We start from the raw sequence: 15,090 nt of genomic DNA, 5'->3' as shown, positions 1-15,090 counted from the left end.
TCACCCCTAACCTCAAAGGGGAAACAGGAAGCCAGTGAACCCCAGAAGACAGGTGGGATTTTTCTCAGAAGGTGTCAAATCTGTACCCTCTCCATTGGGAGGCAAAGTCTTAACCCCTGGATTGCCTGGGACGTCCCTCCTGTTCCCGTTTTTTAAGCTTTAATTGTTACAAGTCCAAGCTCGCCCTGCTCACTGCATGACAGGCCAGTGAATCTGAGACACAGCGTGTTGAGGCAAGGAAAAGGACTTTATTCGGAAAGCAGCTGACTGAGAGGATGGCAGGCTAGCGCCTCAAAAGAGCCATCTTATTGGGGTCTGAATGCCAGGGTCTTTTGTAGAGTCAGAGAAAAGCAATGAGGAACTAAAGTCAAAAGGCAGAAAAGTGAGGGAGAGGCAGTGGGGAGGTAAAGTACTAAAAGATCTTCAGTCTTGCAAAACATCTCCAAGGGAATGGCCAGCCTTTGAAAGGGGTGTATTAATCTCTTCTATTCACAGGTGGGTAGGGACAAAGTATGCCTCTATGAGCTGAACAAAGACACTTTACAGTCAAGCAGATGGCCAGGGTCCTCTGAGGCAGGCTATTAAGTATGATTATACAAAAGCATAATCATAGTAAGTATGACTACACAAAAGTCGGTGATAGCATCACCAACTCGATGGACATGAGTTTGAGCAAGCTCCAGGAGTTGGTGATGGACAGGGAACCCCAGAGTTCTGCAGTCCATGGGGTCCCAAAGAAACAGACACGACTGAGTGACTGAACTGAACTGAACTGATACAAAAGCAAGGAAAAGTAAGTCAAATAAACAAGTTCCCAACATGAAGTCAGAACTGGCTTCCTCCCTGAAACATAACTTCTCCTTAAAACTCAGGACCTTGAGCATAATCATGCTTCCCACAGGCAATTGCCATTTTCTGATTCCATCTTCTCTCCACATGCTTACCAAAAGCTTGAGCTTATCAATCATAAGGTCAGATTTTTGCCCCCATTTCTACTGCACCTTGGATGACTGCCAATTCTGTGTAGCCAGTATACCTAACACTCCAAACCCACTGTTTATATAGCTCTGTATGGACATCCTGGACCATATGCCATCTAGAATTCTTTACACTCTATGGTGATCTATAGTTTCTGCTCCCTCAGCTTGTTGGTCCACAGAAAGTATTCTTCTCAATAAGAACTCTAATCCTTGGTCCATCAAGTTATCTTAATCTTTAATCCTTCTCCTGGCTTCATTAAATATTTCAACTGAGCTTTATTTTCCTCATTTGTAAATGAGAGTAGTAATACCTATATCATGTATTTGATGGGAAGATTAGCAATAAATTATGTAAAACACATAACATTACTCTTTGCTAAGTGTAGGCATTAAATAATTATTATCAACTTCAATCTATCTGTCGGGGTGAGTTTGCAATTTCCTTGGTTCTGTCTCACTGCAGGAAAAATTTGAAGCAATGGATGAATTGATGTTACAGCTCAGTTTTATTAGGAAAAACAAAGGATAGTGCACCCTTGAGGAGTGAGGGTGGGCTGACCCAAAAGACGGAGAAAAGAGAGACCCCGGCTCAGTTTTGGCCCCTCTTTTTATATGTTCCACCCCCCCCCCCCCACCGCCCCGAGCCTGCCCTGTGTAAACTGGACTGGCCAGGAGGGCTGTCGGTTTTACCTGAGGTCCTCACTCCAGTCCTCGGACCTTCCTTTGTTCTGTTTTCACAGGCTTTTCCCTTCTTTGTCTTTTAACCACCATCATTCTGTACTCCTTGTTCCTATTTTAAGTACCTAACATATCTAAACTTCATAATTTATTACTTAAAAGCTCTCCTGCCAAAGCTACTGGTGCCTTTGCCTTTTATCCTTCTTCTGCACCTAATTAGCAAAATTCTAGCCCAGGATCAACCAGTCACTCTTTTCTAGTCTCTGGCTGCTGAACACTGCTAAAAACAAATGCCACAACCACATGGATTGATGCCATTACAAATTCATGGTCTCCCACATCAGTCTAGCTATTAACACTACACAGTAAAGTCTCCACCTCTAGACCACTTCCTCTCTCATTCCCACAACAGTATTTTCAAACCTTCACCACTCTGATCTTTCCCATCACTCTAAGTAAATGAACCCTCCTTTAGAGAGAAAAATAGAAACCACTACATAAGACCATTCTCCACTCCCTGTGTCTCCCCACAACACAACCAAATGTAAATATATGTAAATATAGTTAACACAACCCTTACCCTTTTCTTTACATTTTAGCTAAGTGGTTGCCTTTCTGCCTTTCAAATCCTTCCATCTGTTCTTTGAATCACATCTTTCCATTTTTTTGGGAACCTTACTTAAATCAAGTGTACTTCCTTTTTTTCTGTACTTTTGACTTCTTTTTTTTCCAACATGTCCTATCTCTTTATCTTCTTCTAGTAATCACTTTACTTTTTGTGGCTCAACTGGTAAAGAATCCACCTGCAATGCAGGAGACCTGGGTTCAATCCCTGGGTTGGGAAGATCCCCTGGAGAAAAGAAAGGCTACCCACTCCAGTATTCTGGCCTGGAGAATTCCACAGATTGTATAGTCCATGGGGTCGCAAAGAGTCCGACACGACTGAGTGACTTTCACTTTTCCTCTTAGAGCCAAGTTTCGCCAAAGAGCGATATATATTTACCACCACTTTCCCACTTCCTAGGACTGTCTAAATCACTGTATAGATGCTTATTCATCTTCACTAAATACAGTCTTACAAATACCTTGCTAAAAACAAAAGACATTTCAATCCTTAATTTACAGGACTTCTATACTACTCTTGATGCTATTTATCATCTTTCTCCTCCAATTTCTTTCCTCATCTGATTGTTATGACATCACTGTCTCTTGATTTTCCTCCTTTATCTCCTCCCTGACTTAAAAAAATGCACAACTTGAGAGTTGTGAATTAAGTTTTATTTGAGGCAAAATGAGGATTGCAGCCCAGGAAGCAACACCTCAGATAGCTCTGAGAGATTGCTCCAAAGCTTCAATGGGAATAGGTCAACATATAAGGTTTTGGTGAAGGAGGAATTCAATACCACTAAGCACTCATTTTACAAAGGTTTTTTGCTAGTCATGAGGAGCTGATGTCACCATGAAGGGATTTACTGCTTCTCTAGATAGGAGATGCAAGAATTGAGATCATAAAATCTGTTCCTAAAAACATCCAACTAAATAAAGACCTGTCCCACCAGATTCCCTGGAGCACAGAGTGGCTCATTCCACCCTGAGCTCCCTCAGAGCTGTTGAAGGTCAACAGCTATAGCAGCTTCTGGGTTCAATCTCAGTAGAGGCAGATGGCAAATGCCTTTGTTGTTCAGTACTTGGCAATGCTCTTGGCAAGTGCCAGTTCGTACTTGACACTCCCTTAGAGAAAATCTCCTTTATTTACAGGGTTTTAACTACCATTTAACACTGATACTCCAACATCTATATCTCCAACCCTGATTCTCTCCAGATCCATGTAGCTAACGAATAATTCAAGAAAAACAAACAAGCAAGCAAACCAAATGTCTTGACTTGGATGTCCTATAGTACCTCAAACTTATTATGTCCCAAAATGAACTCACTTTCTTCCTCCCTCCTTTAAATTTCTTCACATTTCTTTTTTTCCTATTTTAGCAAACTGCCCACCCATTTTCTCAAGTCAGAAAGTGCATTCAACCTTCACATTTATCTGATGATTAAATCCTCTCAAGGTTTTTCCTTAATATTCCTTAAATCCATAACTTTGTTATTATTTTATTCCATGATCACTATCAAACACTCAGCCTTCTATGTGGTTTTATGCAAGATGTTCCTCACTGTGTCTGCCAAAAGTCACTGGGGCCACATTCAAATAGATATTGCTGTCATCTAACAAAAGATGCACAATGTGAGTGCAAGTTAAGTTTTATTTGGGGCACAATGAGGACTGCAGCCTGGGAGACAGCACCTCGGATAGTTTGGAGAAACTGCACCAAAAAGACAGCGGGGGGAGGTCAATATATGTGATTTTTGGTGAAGAGGGAATTCAGTGCAATCAAGCACTTATCTTACAAAAGATTTTCTGCTAGTCACAAGGAGCTGATGTCACCATGAAGGGATTAGCATTTTTCTATATATGAGGAGATGCAAAGATTGGGATCCTGAAATCAGTTCCTGAGACTATCCAACTGTCTAAAGACCTGTTCCACCAGTTTCTTTGGAGCACAAAGTCCCCCACTCTCCACCCTGAACTCCCTTCAGGGCATGTCAAAGGTCAGCACAGGATTCAATCTTCACAGAGGCAGATGGCAAATGCCCTTGGCAAGAGCCACTTTGTAGTTGACGCTGCTATTCATTCTTTCTTACTTTCATATGCAAGTACATATGGGTCCCTTTGCCTCTGAACAGTCTAGAGAGACTCCCCTGTTATGCAACTCTGTCCACACATGGCCCAATGAAGCTTGCTCTGTGTTACTGTCTCTCCCGGGCATATTTTTTCTTGATGAGCCCCAGATCATCTAACCTGGACAGTGACCATACTATACTTTTTTTAGGATAAAACCCAATCTTTTTTTCAGAGCATGTCAGAGAATTCATCATCTGGTTTGTTTTTCCATCCTCACTTCTTGCAGATTCTTTTCTTAGTACCTGCTACAATCCAACAGTAACTTACTAATTGCATTTCTTCAAATGGCCATATTCTGTCTCATGTTGGTCCTATGATAGCTTCTTTATTGGGGTAATAAAATAATATCCAAATATGAGTAGAAAAACTTAATTCAACCAAGGTTAATAACAGATTAGTTAACTGTTAATACACTTAATCTTAGCCAAAAGGCAGGAAATGGCAACCCACTGCAGTATTCTTGCCTGGAGAATCCCATGGACAGAGAAGCCTGGTGAACTACAGTCCATGAGGTAGCAAGGGGTTGGATCTGACTGAGCAACTGACAGTACCTGTTTATGCTGTATTCCTCAGAGGTTCAAGTCAACAAGTTATTTCTTCCACAAATGGTTAGCACATATATACTGTGCTTTTGGCATTATTCTAGATACTCTGGGTAGATCAGTGAATAAAGTGGACATGCACACCTGTGAGGCTTCATTCCAGAGGGGTTATGATGGCAGTTGGTGCTTTTAAATAGATTTCAGAGAAGATTTGAGGGAGGTGATCCTTGAGTGAGTTTGAGATTTTACTCTGGGATGAATGGGGAGCCACTGGAGGGTTTGAGCAGAAAAGTGCCTTGATCTGACCAATATTTCAATGAAATCACTCTAACTTCTAGGTTGAGAATAGATTCGGACAAAAAGCAAGGGAAGCAGCTGATAAACAGTGGTGTCTTAGAATAGGGTGATAGCTGTGGAGCTGGTGATAGTGTTTTGAAAACAGAGCTAGGACATTTGGCCATAGGGTTATAAGTGGGATGTGAAAGAAACAGAGCAATTCAAATGACTCCACTATGTTTTGGTCTCAGTATGTAGAAAGATGGAGTGGTTGCTAACTGTAATAGGAAATACTGCAGGTAGAGTCTTAGCATTTATTCTTTCTTTTCAAGTTTAACCTTTCTCCTCAATGAAGTAATTGTTACTGAATACAAAAGCTTTGAAAACACACCTTGTTCCCTGAACAAAAAAATAATCCTAACAAAGCAATCCCATCTCAAATTGTACAGTGAGATAATGACAAGTTGCGTGGATCAGTGTGTTCTAGATACTCTGATATTCCATATGGTCTCAAGTACAGTACAATCCAAACTGCATCCATAATAAATGAGTCACAAACAGGAACTATTTAAGACTTGGAAAAAATACAATATAAATACCAGAGTGGATTTTAAGATTTATTATGAAAAATTGATTTTTCTTTAGCTCTGTTTTATAACATTTTTCCTCTTCATCCTCTCTTCTTCTCTTCTATTACCTTCTATTTACTTTGCTATTCTTTTCTCCTTTCTAAAATTGGTTTCTCTTTGATCTGTTAAATTTTCAAGACATCAGTTTTACCCTTAAGTTAAAATGTGATTTTGAAGCATGTGTGGATGAAACTCATCCAAATTCATCATGTCTTATTTTCATCAGCCTGTTTCTATTAGCAATACAAAAGACCCAAATCTACTACAAAACCTAACTGGTAACAGAGAGGCACTGATAATTCTTTTCATTGAGAGTAGGTGAAATAGGTATTTGCCTCATTTGCTCAAGCAAAGTACACACACTCTTTTAAAAATAGAAAGTCCCAGGATAAGGATAATCAAATATTTATGTCAGCCTGAAAAAAAAAAAAAAAAGAAAGAAAGCATACATTTTAAAGCCAGAAGACTTGGGAACTACACATTATAGCTTGTAAACTGAATTCGGGCAAGTCATTTAATCTGAGTCATATGAGTTGTAAGGCATCATTCTGTAGTTTTTGTCTTTCTTTTCTTCCTGTTTATCTTATTTTTCTCCTCCCTTTCATCTTTACTTTCTTCCACTTCCTCTTTCTACCTCTTCTCTCTCTTTCCCTTCCTTCCTACCTTCTTTCTTCCTTTCCTTCTTCTTCCTATTATACTTCATGCCATATAAAATTTAAGGCAGATTTCAAAACAAACATACTGAGTAAAAAATAGAAAAATGAAAATCGGAGTAAGAAGCCAGGAGTACAAATAAGTAACCTAAAAAGCACTGACAGAGCTGTAATAGTTTGCGACCCCATGGACTGCAGCACGCCAGGCTTCCCTGTCCTTCATTATCTCCTGGAGTTTGCTCAAACTCATATCCATTGAATCAGTGATGCCATCCAACCATCTCATCCTCTGTCATCCCCTTCTCCTCCCACCCTCAATGTTTCCCCATCAAGGTCTTTTTCAATGAGTTGGCTCTTTGCATCAGATGACCAAAGTATTAGAGTTCCAGCATCAGTCTTCCCAATAAAAGTTGAAAAGATTTGGCTTAGTTTACTCTGCTATAATTAGAATAAAGATATAAAGCGTATCTTTTTATAAAGATATAAATCAACAGTGTCATCTGCATAGAAGCAATTATACCACTTCATGGAGGTGTTTGCAGCCTCAGTTCTCAGTCTACTCTATCACTTGCATACATGCATACATGATGGGGGTATTTCTACCTCTAATATGATCTTTCTATTAAACTCTCCCCATCCTTCCATACACTTACTAGGTTGGCAAACACTGACCAGTTGTTTAACCTCTCTGAGGTCGGTTTCACTGTCTGTAAACACTAAAGTAAAAACATAAATCTGTTCATCTCCCAGAGAACGAAGTAATATATGTATAAGTGTTTGTCATAGTTCTCTATTACTATATAACAATATTGTTAATATACCTAGAGGCTTAAAACAACACAAATGTATTATTTCAAATTCCCCAGGATGAATTGTCTGGGCATAGCTTAACTGGATCCACTGCTCAGGGTCTCATAAAACTGCAATCAAGGTGCTGGTCATGATGCTATTCTCCTTTGGAGCTCAGGCCTCTCTTCCAAACTTATTTATGGGAGATCTCAGTTCCTTGCAGTTGTAGGACTGAGGCACCCATTTTCTTTCTAGCTATTGACTGTGATCAAAAGCCATTCAAAGTTCCTTGTCATGTGTCTCCCATAATAAGTCCACAGTACCAAAGGATGCTTTCTTCTAGTATATCTTTTGATGTTCCTTACATCTTTTAAGAGCTCAATCGATTAGGTCAAGCTCACTGAGGATGTCAACTAAAAAATACAGTCACAACCTGAAAGTAGAGAGTTATTTTATTTGGTGGGAATGTTAAGGACCCTGAGGCAAACAGATAGCATCTCAGTAGCCCTGAGAAAACTACTCCAAGGAGACAGGAGGGGGAATCAGGCTATATCCAAGTTTGCAACAAAGGGAGCAGAGTCTGAACATCAAAAATTATTGTGAGATAAGAAAACTCAGATATCAAGTTAAGCAATTTAGCATTCTACGTATGAGAAGTTGCAAGCTTCTGGGTTCACTGAATTCATTCCTTCTCTGTGTATCTCAGCTCTGTTCTGTGCCATGCTAAGATGCTTCAGTCGTGTCCGACTCTGTGGGACCTTATGGATTGTAGCCTGCCAGGCTCCTCTAGCCACAGGTTCTCCAGGCAAGAATACTGAAAGGGTTGCCATTTCTTCCTCAAGAGGATCTTCTGGACCCAGGAAAGGAACCCTCTTTTATGTCTCCTGCATTGGCAGGCAGGTTCTTTACCACTAGCACCCCCTGGGAAGCCCCATGCACCTCAGTTGTCTGGGGCCAAATCCTGTTTCCTTTTTCACCTTGAGGAGTGGCAAATGTCTGCTTCTTGGATTCCCCCAGTTCCTCAGGAATCACCGTGGGGGTGGCAGCATCTGCTGGATCACAGTTTGGGGAGCCCTCATTTACATTTGGAAGCCAGAAATCACTGCAAGTGATTTCTGAAAGTGGCTGTGATAATTCTTATTTATTGATATGGCAGGAGCTATTTTCGTTTCACAAAGATAATCTCCATCTTGAGATTGGTCGGTCAACTAGTTAGTAACCTAGTCATAAGAGTGATACCCCACCATATTCACAGTTTTACCCACACTCAAAGGGTGGGGGCCATACAAGGTCATGGATCCTCGGGTATTAGTCTAGAATCCTGTCTATTTATGCAGCATATCATTACAGCCACTTCTCACATATAAACAATTAGAGCAAAGTTTTATAAAAAGTATAATTTGGTTTAATCTTTTGGCACACCAGATCTTGACTGGTTCATTCTGCATAATGATAGAATAATGTTACCTAAAAGATTTTTCATATTCATGAATTTTTGCTTTCTTCATTCATCTGTCATTCATTTAGCAAATATTTGTTGACTATTTACTACATATTAGGCACAATGCTAAGCATTGGTGATATATGCTAGGCATTGGTGACATAATAACATAGGCATAGCTCAGCCTTCACTGAGCTTATAGTTAGTCCTGAGATAATAAAACAAACAAAAACCCCAAACAAATAAGGAAACAAATAGATACAATCTTTGCTAATTATGTTAAGAGCTTTCAGTCATTAAAGGGCTTTTAGTAGAATGGTGATATTACTCAGACGACATTTTTGAAAATAACACTGAACATTATGAAGAGATTAATGTTTGTTGAGATTGATTCGACTTTTTCATGAAATGTGAATTTGGGACTTTTTACCACACATAAGCATAAATACATTGCCTTTGGGAGGACTCAAGTGTCTCTCATAAGCCTACCTTAAATTCTACTCACAATGCAGAATAACTGTAGTCTAATTTAATTCAAGCCTCAGAGCACCGAGCTTGTGCCACAGTCCTAGGTGTCTGCTCCAGTCTAGCCACTCAAGTCTCTTCTTTAATTTCTGGATATTTTTGCATGTGATCTTAATTAGAATTTTCTCCAACTGGAATGGCTCATCATTTAGGATTAGTTTGGCTGCATATAACAAAGTAATATTGGTTTAAACAAAAAATAAATTCATTTCTCTCTCATGTTTAAAAAAATGCATGAAGATATGTATGCCAGCACTGATACGGAGCTCCATGATATCATAGACTCAGGTTTCATCAATGAAAGCTCATGCCTTTCACCTCATGGTGCAAGGGAACTTGTCTGTGCAAAGGAACCAGGCAAGTTCCCTGGGAACTGGTAAGAGGGAAAAGCCAGTCGAAAAAAAGGAGGCTTGAAGAAGAAAGGGGGCAAAGGACACATACCACCTGATCAGTGAAGAAGGGATTTGAGAAACTGTAAAAACAAAAACAAAACAAAACAAAAAACCTTCTGCTTACATATCATTCACTTCTATCGCATGCCATACCTAGCTGCAGGGAAGATTACAAAGTAGAGCTTTTTTCTTCCCCAGGCAATCATGTTTCCATCTAAATCCACATTTTTCATCACAAGGAAGAAAGGAGGAATGAAAAGCAACTGGCAGTCTCTGCCATGAGGTCTAAGCCAAGGCATGAGTTTGGGTGGAATAGGCAAAGTTCTCCCCTTTGGGCCAGTTTTGTTTTGGGTCACTCAGGCTAACTTGGTCTAGACAATAGGGGTGCTCTACCTGGGCCAGCACCATCAACTAGCATTCTCAGCACAGAATCTAAAGGTTGAAGCCAATGAGGACTCATAGAGCAATTTGGGGGGGACTGCACTGGGTCAGTTACCGCATGCAGGCTTTCTCTAGTTGCAGTGCATGGGCTTCTCATTGCAGGGGCTTCACAGACTTTAGGGCATGCCAGCTTCATTGCTTATGGTGCATGGGCTTAGCGGCCCTGAAGCATGTGGAATTTTCCCGGACCAAGAATCGAGCCTGTGTCCTCTGCATTGGCAGGTGGATTCTTAACCACCAGGCCACCAGGGTAATTCAGCCACTTTTATGTTAGAAAAAATAGAACAACTGAAAGTCTTGATGTATTAGTCAGGATTTTATCACATATGAGTGACAGAAACCCACCTTGAACTAGCTTAAGAGAAAGGGGAAGTTTTAATGGAAGGATATTTGTTGGATGTTCAGAACTTAGAAAACAATCAAGATTTTGGAAGAATGGGTGTTGAACTAGCCTCAAGAATAAACCAATACTGAAGGACTCCTCTGTATATGGTAATATTCTCAAGACATTCTCCCTACTTCTCACCTCTGTATTGAGGGGAAGGAATTAGCTTTGTTTTCCTGGATTTCTCATTCAGCTCAATATGTAGAATGCTTTCTGACTATTTACTTACATCCTATAGCTTCTGACCAGAGAGAAGATAGAAAGAGATTAATTTGCCTAGAAAGAGACTAATTTGCCCATTCTGGGAAATATTACCATCCATGGACCAATCACTGTCAGCCCCCAAGTGAACCAAACAGACAAAAACAGGAGTAAATGGGAGCTGTATATGAAGAAGCAGGAAAACAACCGAGCAAATAAACTCAACAAAAGTTGCTAGACTTGGAGGTGATGTACCACAGTTATGAAAGTCCCGTACATTGGTTTTAACACCAGAGTGAGAGGCTGAAAGAGTATAGATGGTTCTGTATATGTTTTAGAATTTTAATATTTCTTCAGGAATAATTTGAGAGTAAGACCCCTTTGGGCTTCCCTTGTGGCTCAGCTGGTAAAGAATCTGCCTGCAATGTGGGAGACCTGGGTTCGATCCCTGGGTTGGGAAGATCTCCTGGAGATCTTCCTGAAGATCCCTCCTGGAGAAGGGAAAGCCTACACACTCCAGTATTCTGGCCTGGAGAATTCCTTGGACTGTATAGTCCATAGAGTCACAAAGAGTCATTCTCCTGTGATAACAAAGAGTATTCTTGATTAAGAGAACAGGTTCATTTTGCTTAGTTTTATAGAAAGCAAACTATTTTCAGACACTTCATATTTCTGGCCTCATATAACTGAATGAGGCTTTCATCTGGTATATGTTGCATAACCCTGAATAGTTCTTCCACCCAGCTGCATAAGAAAAGTCAAGGGATCTTCACTGAGGTCCTCTCCCAGACAACCCAAAAAAATGGAGAAGGAAGGAATCCAACCAGCTTTGCCTTCTGCCTTGAGCCAAATATTTTCTTGATTTTTGTACTTTCTTCCTGTTTGTTGCTAGATGATATGCTTTCCTTGAGTGCTGATATTCAGAATTCAGATTTAAACCTTGGACCTAGAAGTAAAGAAAGTCTTCCTCTGGACTTGGTCCTAGACCACTTAGGACCAATCAGCCAAGTCAAAAGAATCAGCGTATGGTCTAGGCTAGCCCAGCCACTGAAGATCCCCATGGGACTTTGGAACCAACACCTGATAACAAGAGTGTTCCTCTGCTTATTTTTTCTGTCTGTGGCTTGGGAGTTTTTGATTATGGGTAGGTTGCTCAGCTTGTAAAGAATCTGCCTGCAATGCAGGAGACTCTGGTTCGATTCCTGGGTAGGGAAGATCCACTGGAGAAGGGATAGGCTACTCACTCTAGCATTCTTGGGCTTCCCTGGTGACTCAGATAGTAAAGAATCCACCTGCAATGTGGGAGACCTGGGTTGGGAAGATCCCCTGGAGAAGGGAACAACTACCCATACCAGTATTCTGGCTGGAGAATTCCACAGACAGAGGAGCCTGGCAGGCTACACAGTCCATGGGGTCACAAAGAGTCGTACACGACTGAGTCACTTTCACCTTCACCTGTTAATAGTAGAATTAAAGTGCTCTGTCTCGGCCAACCATGTCTTTTTCCATGAAAGTCAGTTGCAGTTCACACATACGTATATATGCACACTCACACATTCATATACTTTTATACAGCTGTGCCTGGTGGCTCAGCAGTAAAGCATCTGCCTGCAATGTAGGAGGTCGTTTACAACGTAAGAGACAGAAGAGATGCAGGTTCCATCCCCAGGTCAGGATGATCCCTTGGAGAAGGAAACATCTACCCCCTGCAGTATCCTTGCCTGGGAAATCCCAAGGATAGTAGAGCCTGGTGGGCTATAGCACATGGGGTCACAAGAGTCAGACATGACTGATATACTTCTAAACTAGATGTTTAGTTCCTTTTTACTGAGGAGCTTATGAGAGCATTTTAGTCAGTGTAGATGAGAATACTTAGTACATATACTGCTTCAGTCTGGAATTCTCTTATATTCTCTTCTATGGCCGTGATAGTTTTATCAGGCCACCTACATTGGGATTTGTGTATTTCTTATTTGAAAGCCCTCATTACTATTTTCAGAGTATCTTCATTTTTTCTATCTACATGCTCAGATCTCACTACCAGTTGATTTCTATGGAGAGTTGACTCCTCTAATTTGTTCCATAAAATGCTTTCAGCCTGCTTTACTTCTTAACCTTGAAATGCACCTTCTCTCTCTCCTCATGCCTCTCCCTCTCCCTCCCACCCCCCCTCTCTCTCTTCCCTATCTGTTTCTTCCCTGGGTGAATGGACGAATGGATGGATGGATGGATGGATGGATGGATGGATGGATAGTGGATGGATAGGAAAGGAGGGAGGGAAGAAAACAGAAAGAAAGGAAGGAACAAAAAAAAGAAAGTTCTCAGAGAGAAATGTTCTGTAGACATTGGCAAGACAGGTTATCTCCAGATGGGTTGATAACAACTTAGGTATTGATTAAAACATGAGTATCATAGTTGAAGATGTGTCTATTTAACAGCTTCACACACAATACCAAAGAGGTTAAACATAGTTAAAATTCAGTTTACTTCTCTATTGGTTGAGGATAAATCCACAGGAGCCCCAGCTGAGACCAAAAAAAAAAGGCTCAGAAAAAAGAGACTGAGGCTGCCAAGTATAAACTTTACTGCCTCATCGCTTGGCCTTTTCTAAGCCTTTGGAATGAGGTGGGGAAAGATTTTGCAGGGCTTAGGAGTGAATTGAATGATCCATTTGGTACATTTGAAATCAAAGAATCAGGAAGAGATGGCATCTCCCTTAACTTCCACTATTTTGTGGCTGCCTGGCTCCTGTCAGAGAGCCCAGCACAGTCATTAGAAGTTACCTCTTGCCCCCTCATTTGCTTCCCTTGTAGCTCAGTGGGTAAACAATCTGCCTGCAATGCGGGAGACCTGGGTTTGGTCCCTGGCTTGGGAAGATCTCCCAGGGAAGGAAATGACAACCCAGTATTCTTGCCTTCCAGTATTCCCTTCCAGTATTCTTGCCTGGAGAATTCCATGGACAGAGGAGCCTGGCAGGCTACAATCCATGGGGTCACAAGAGTCGGACACAGCTTAGTGACTAAACTACCACCACACCCTTATTTAGAGGACTTCTTAACCTGAAAATGTTAATGAGCCTATGATATGTACTAACCTTGGAAAACCTCTTCTCTTTCCTACATCATTATCACTTGTGCCAACTTGTAAGTATAATTATAAGAAAAGTGAGTCTGAATTAAGTTTCAGACAGACTATAGTTACTATTCTTAAAAAACAGAACTAGTGTCTAATCTAACTAGGTATGTGTTGTCACGACTCAAGAAGTAGAACAACCAGGTGTGGAAAATGCCACCTGTGATAAAGCACCAACACTTATGAAGGACTAAAATTTTAAAGTAAATTTGAACTTATTCAAATTTTATTCTTAAAATAAAATTGTTGTCAATTCATCCTGCATTTTGATATGTGTTGGTCTGGGGACATTGTCAGTATTCTGCCTAGAGCTCCTTGGGTCCCCATTACCTTCCCTGAGTGGCCCTCTGCCCATTTCTAGCCTATACCTGAGTCTCCTCAGAAAACTGCCTACAGCCACCTGAAGCTGTTTGCCTGTAGACTTGGAGCAAAGGAGCGAAGGCTCCTGAGAGCTTATGTACCTCCCACGGTCCCAGCCCTTGTAAGCACTGACATAGAAATACGAAAGCCCAGTTCTTTCCCCCTCCAGTCAGGACAAATGTTGAGGCGAAATTTGCATTCTGGGAAACCGGACATTCCCTCAAATCAGGCTGAGGCTCCTCCCTGGTTTCTTTCGCTTTCCTGTCCTGCTAACATGGCTCCCCGTCCTGCTAACATGGCTCCCTGTCCTGCTAACATGGCTCCCTTCCTGTGGCCTCTGAGCACTTCCTTTTCAAAACATGAACCTGGGGCCTCCTGTGCTTCTCAGAAACTTGGCCTAAGACAACATGTTATCTTGAATAGAAGAGAAACTGATAAACTTTTTTCTCTCTCCCAAGGCACAAAGACTGAATATGTTAAAAAGATTCTCCATCCAGGCTTAACTGTGGAGGGATTGTAAGCTTTCTTTTGGAGTGACACCTCTGACAGATGACATTCCAGGAGGGATGACTCTGTGGGTGAACTTGGAGTCCCGAGCAGTTTTTGACAGACCATCTCGAAGTTTGTCTGTGACTATGATTGGGCTCTGTTATCATCAGCATACTTCAAATGGGAAAACTGCAACTCTGAGATGTGAAGATATTTGTCCAAGGTCATCTCACAGTATGTGGCAGAGCTGAGGTCTGGTCCCAGGCAATCGGACTTCAGTGTGTCTTCTAACCCACTCTGCTGTACTACCTGCCCTGGGAGAGGGTGAGAGAAGTAAGTAGAAAGTGGCAGAGACAGAAAAGGAAAAAAGAGAAAGTGAATTCAACATGTAAAAATGGACACATACATAAAGATAAAGGATTGGGCAGGAAGGTGTGAAC

Source organism: Muntiacus reevesi, chromosome 19 (assembly GCF_963930625.1).
Source record: "Muntiacus reevesi chromosome 19, mMunRee1.1, whole genome shotgun sequence".
In the NCBI taxonomy this organism is placed as follows: domain Eukaryota; kingdom Metazoa; phylum Chordata; class Mammalia; order Artiodactyla; family Cervidae; genus Muntiacus; species Muntiacus reevesi.
This window is presented reverse-complemented; position numbering follows the sequence as displayed.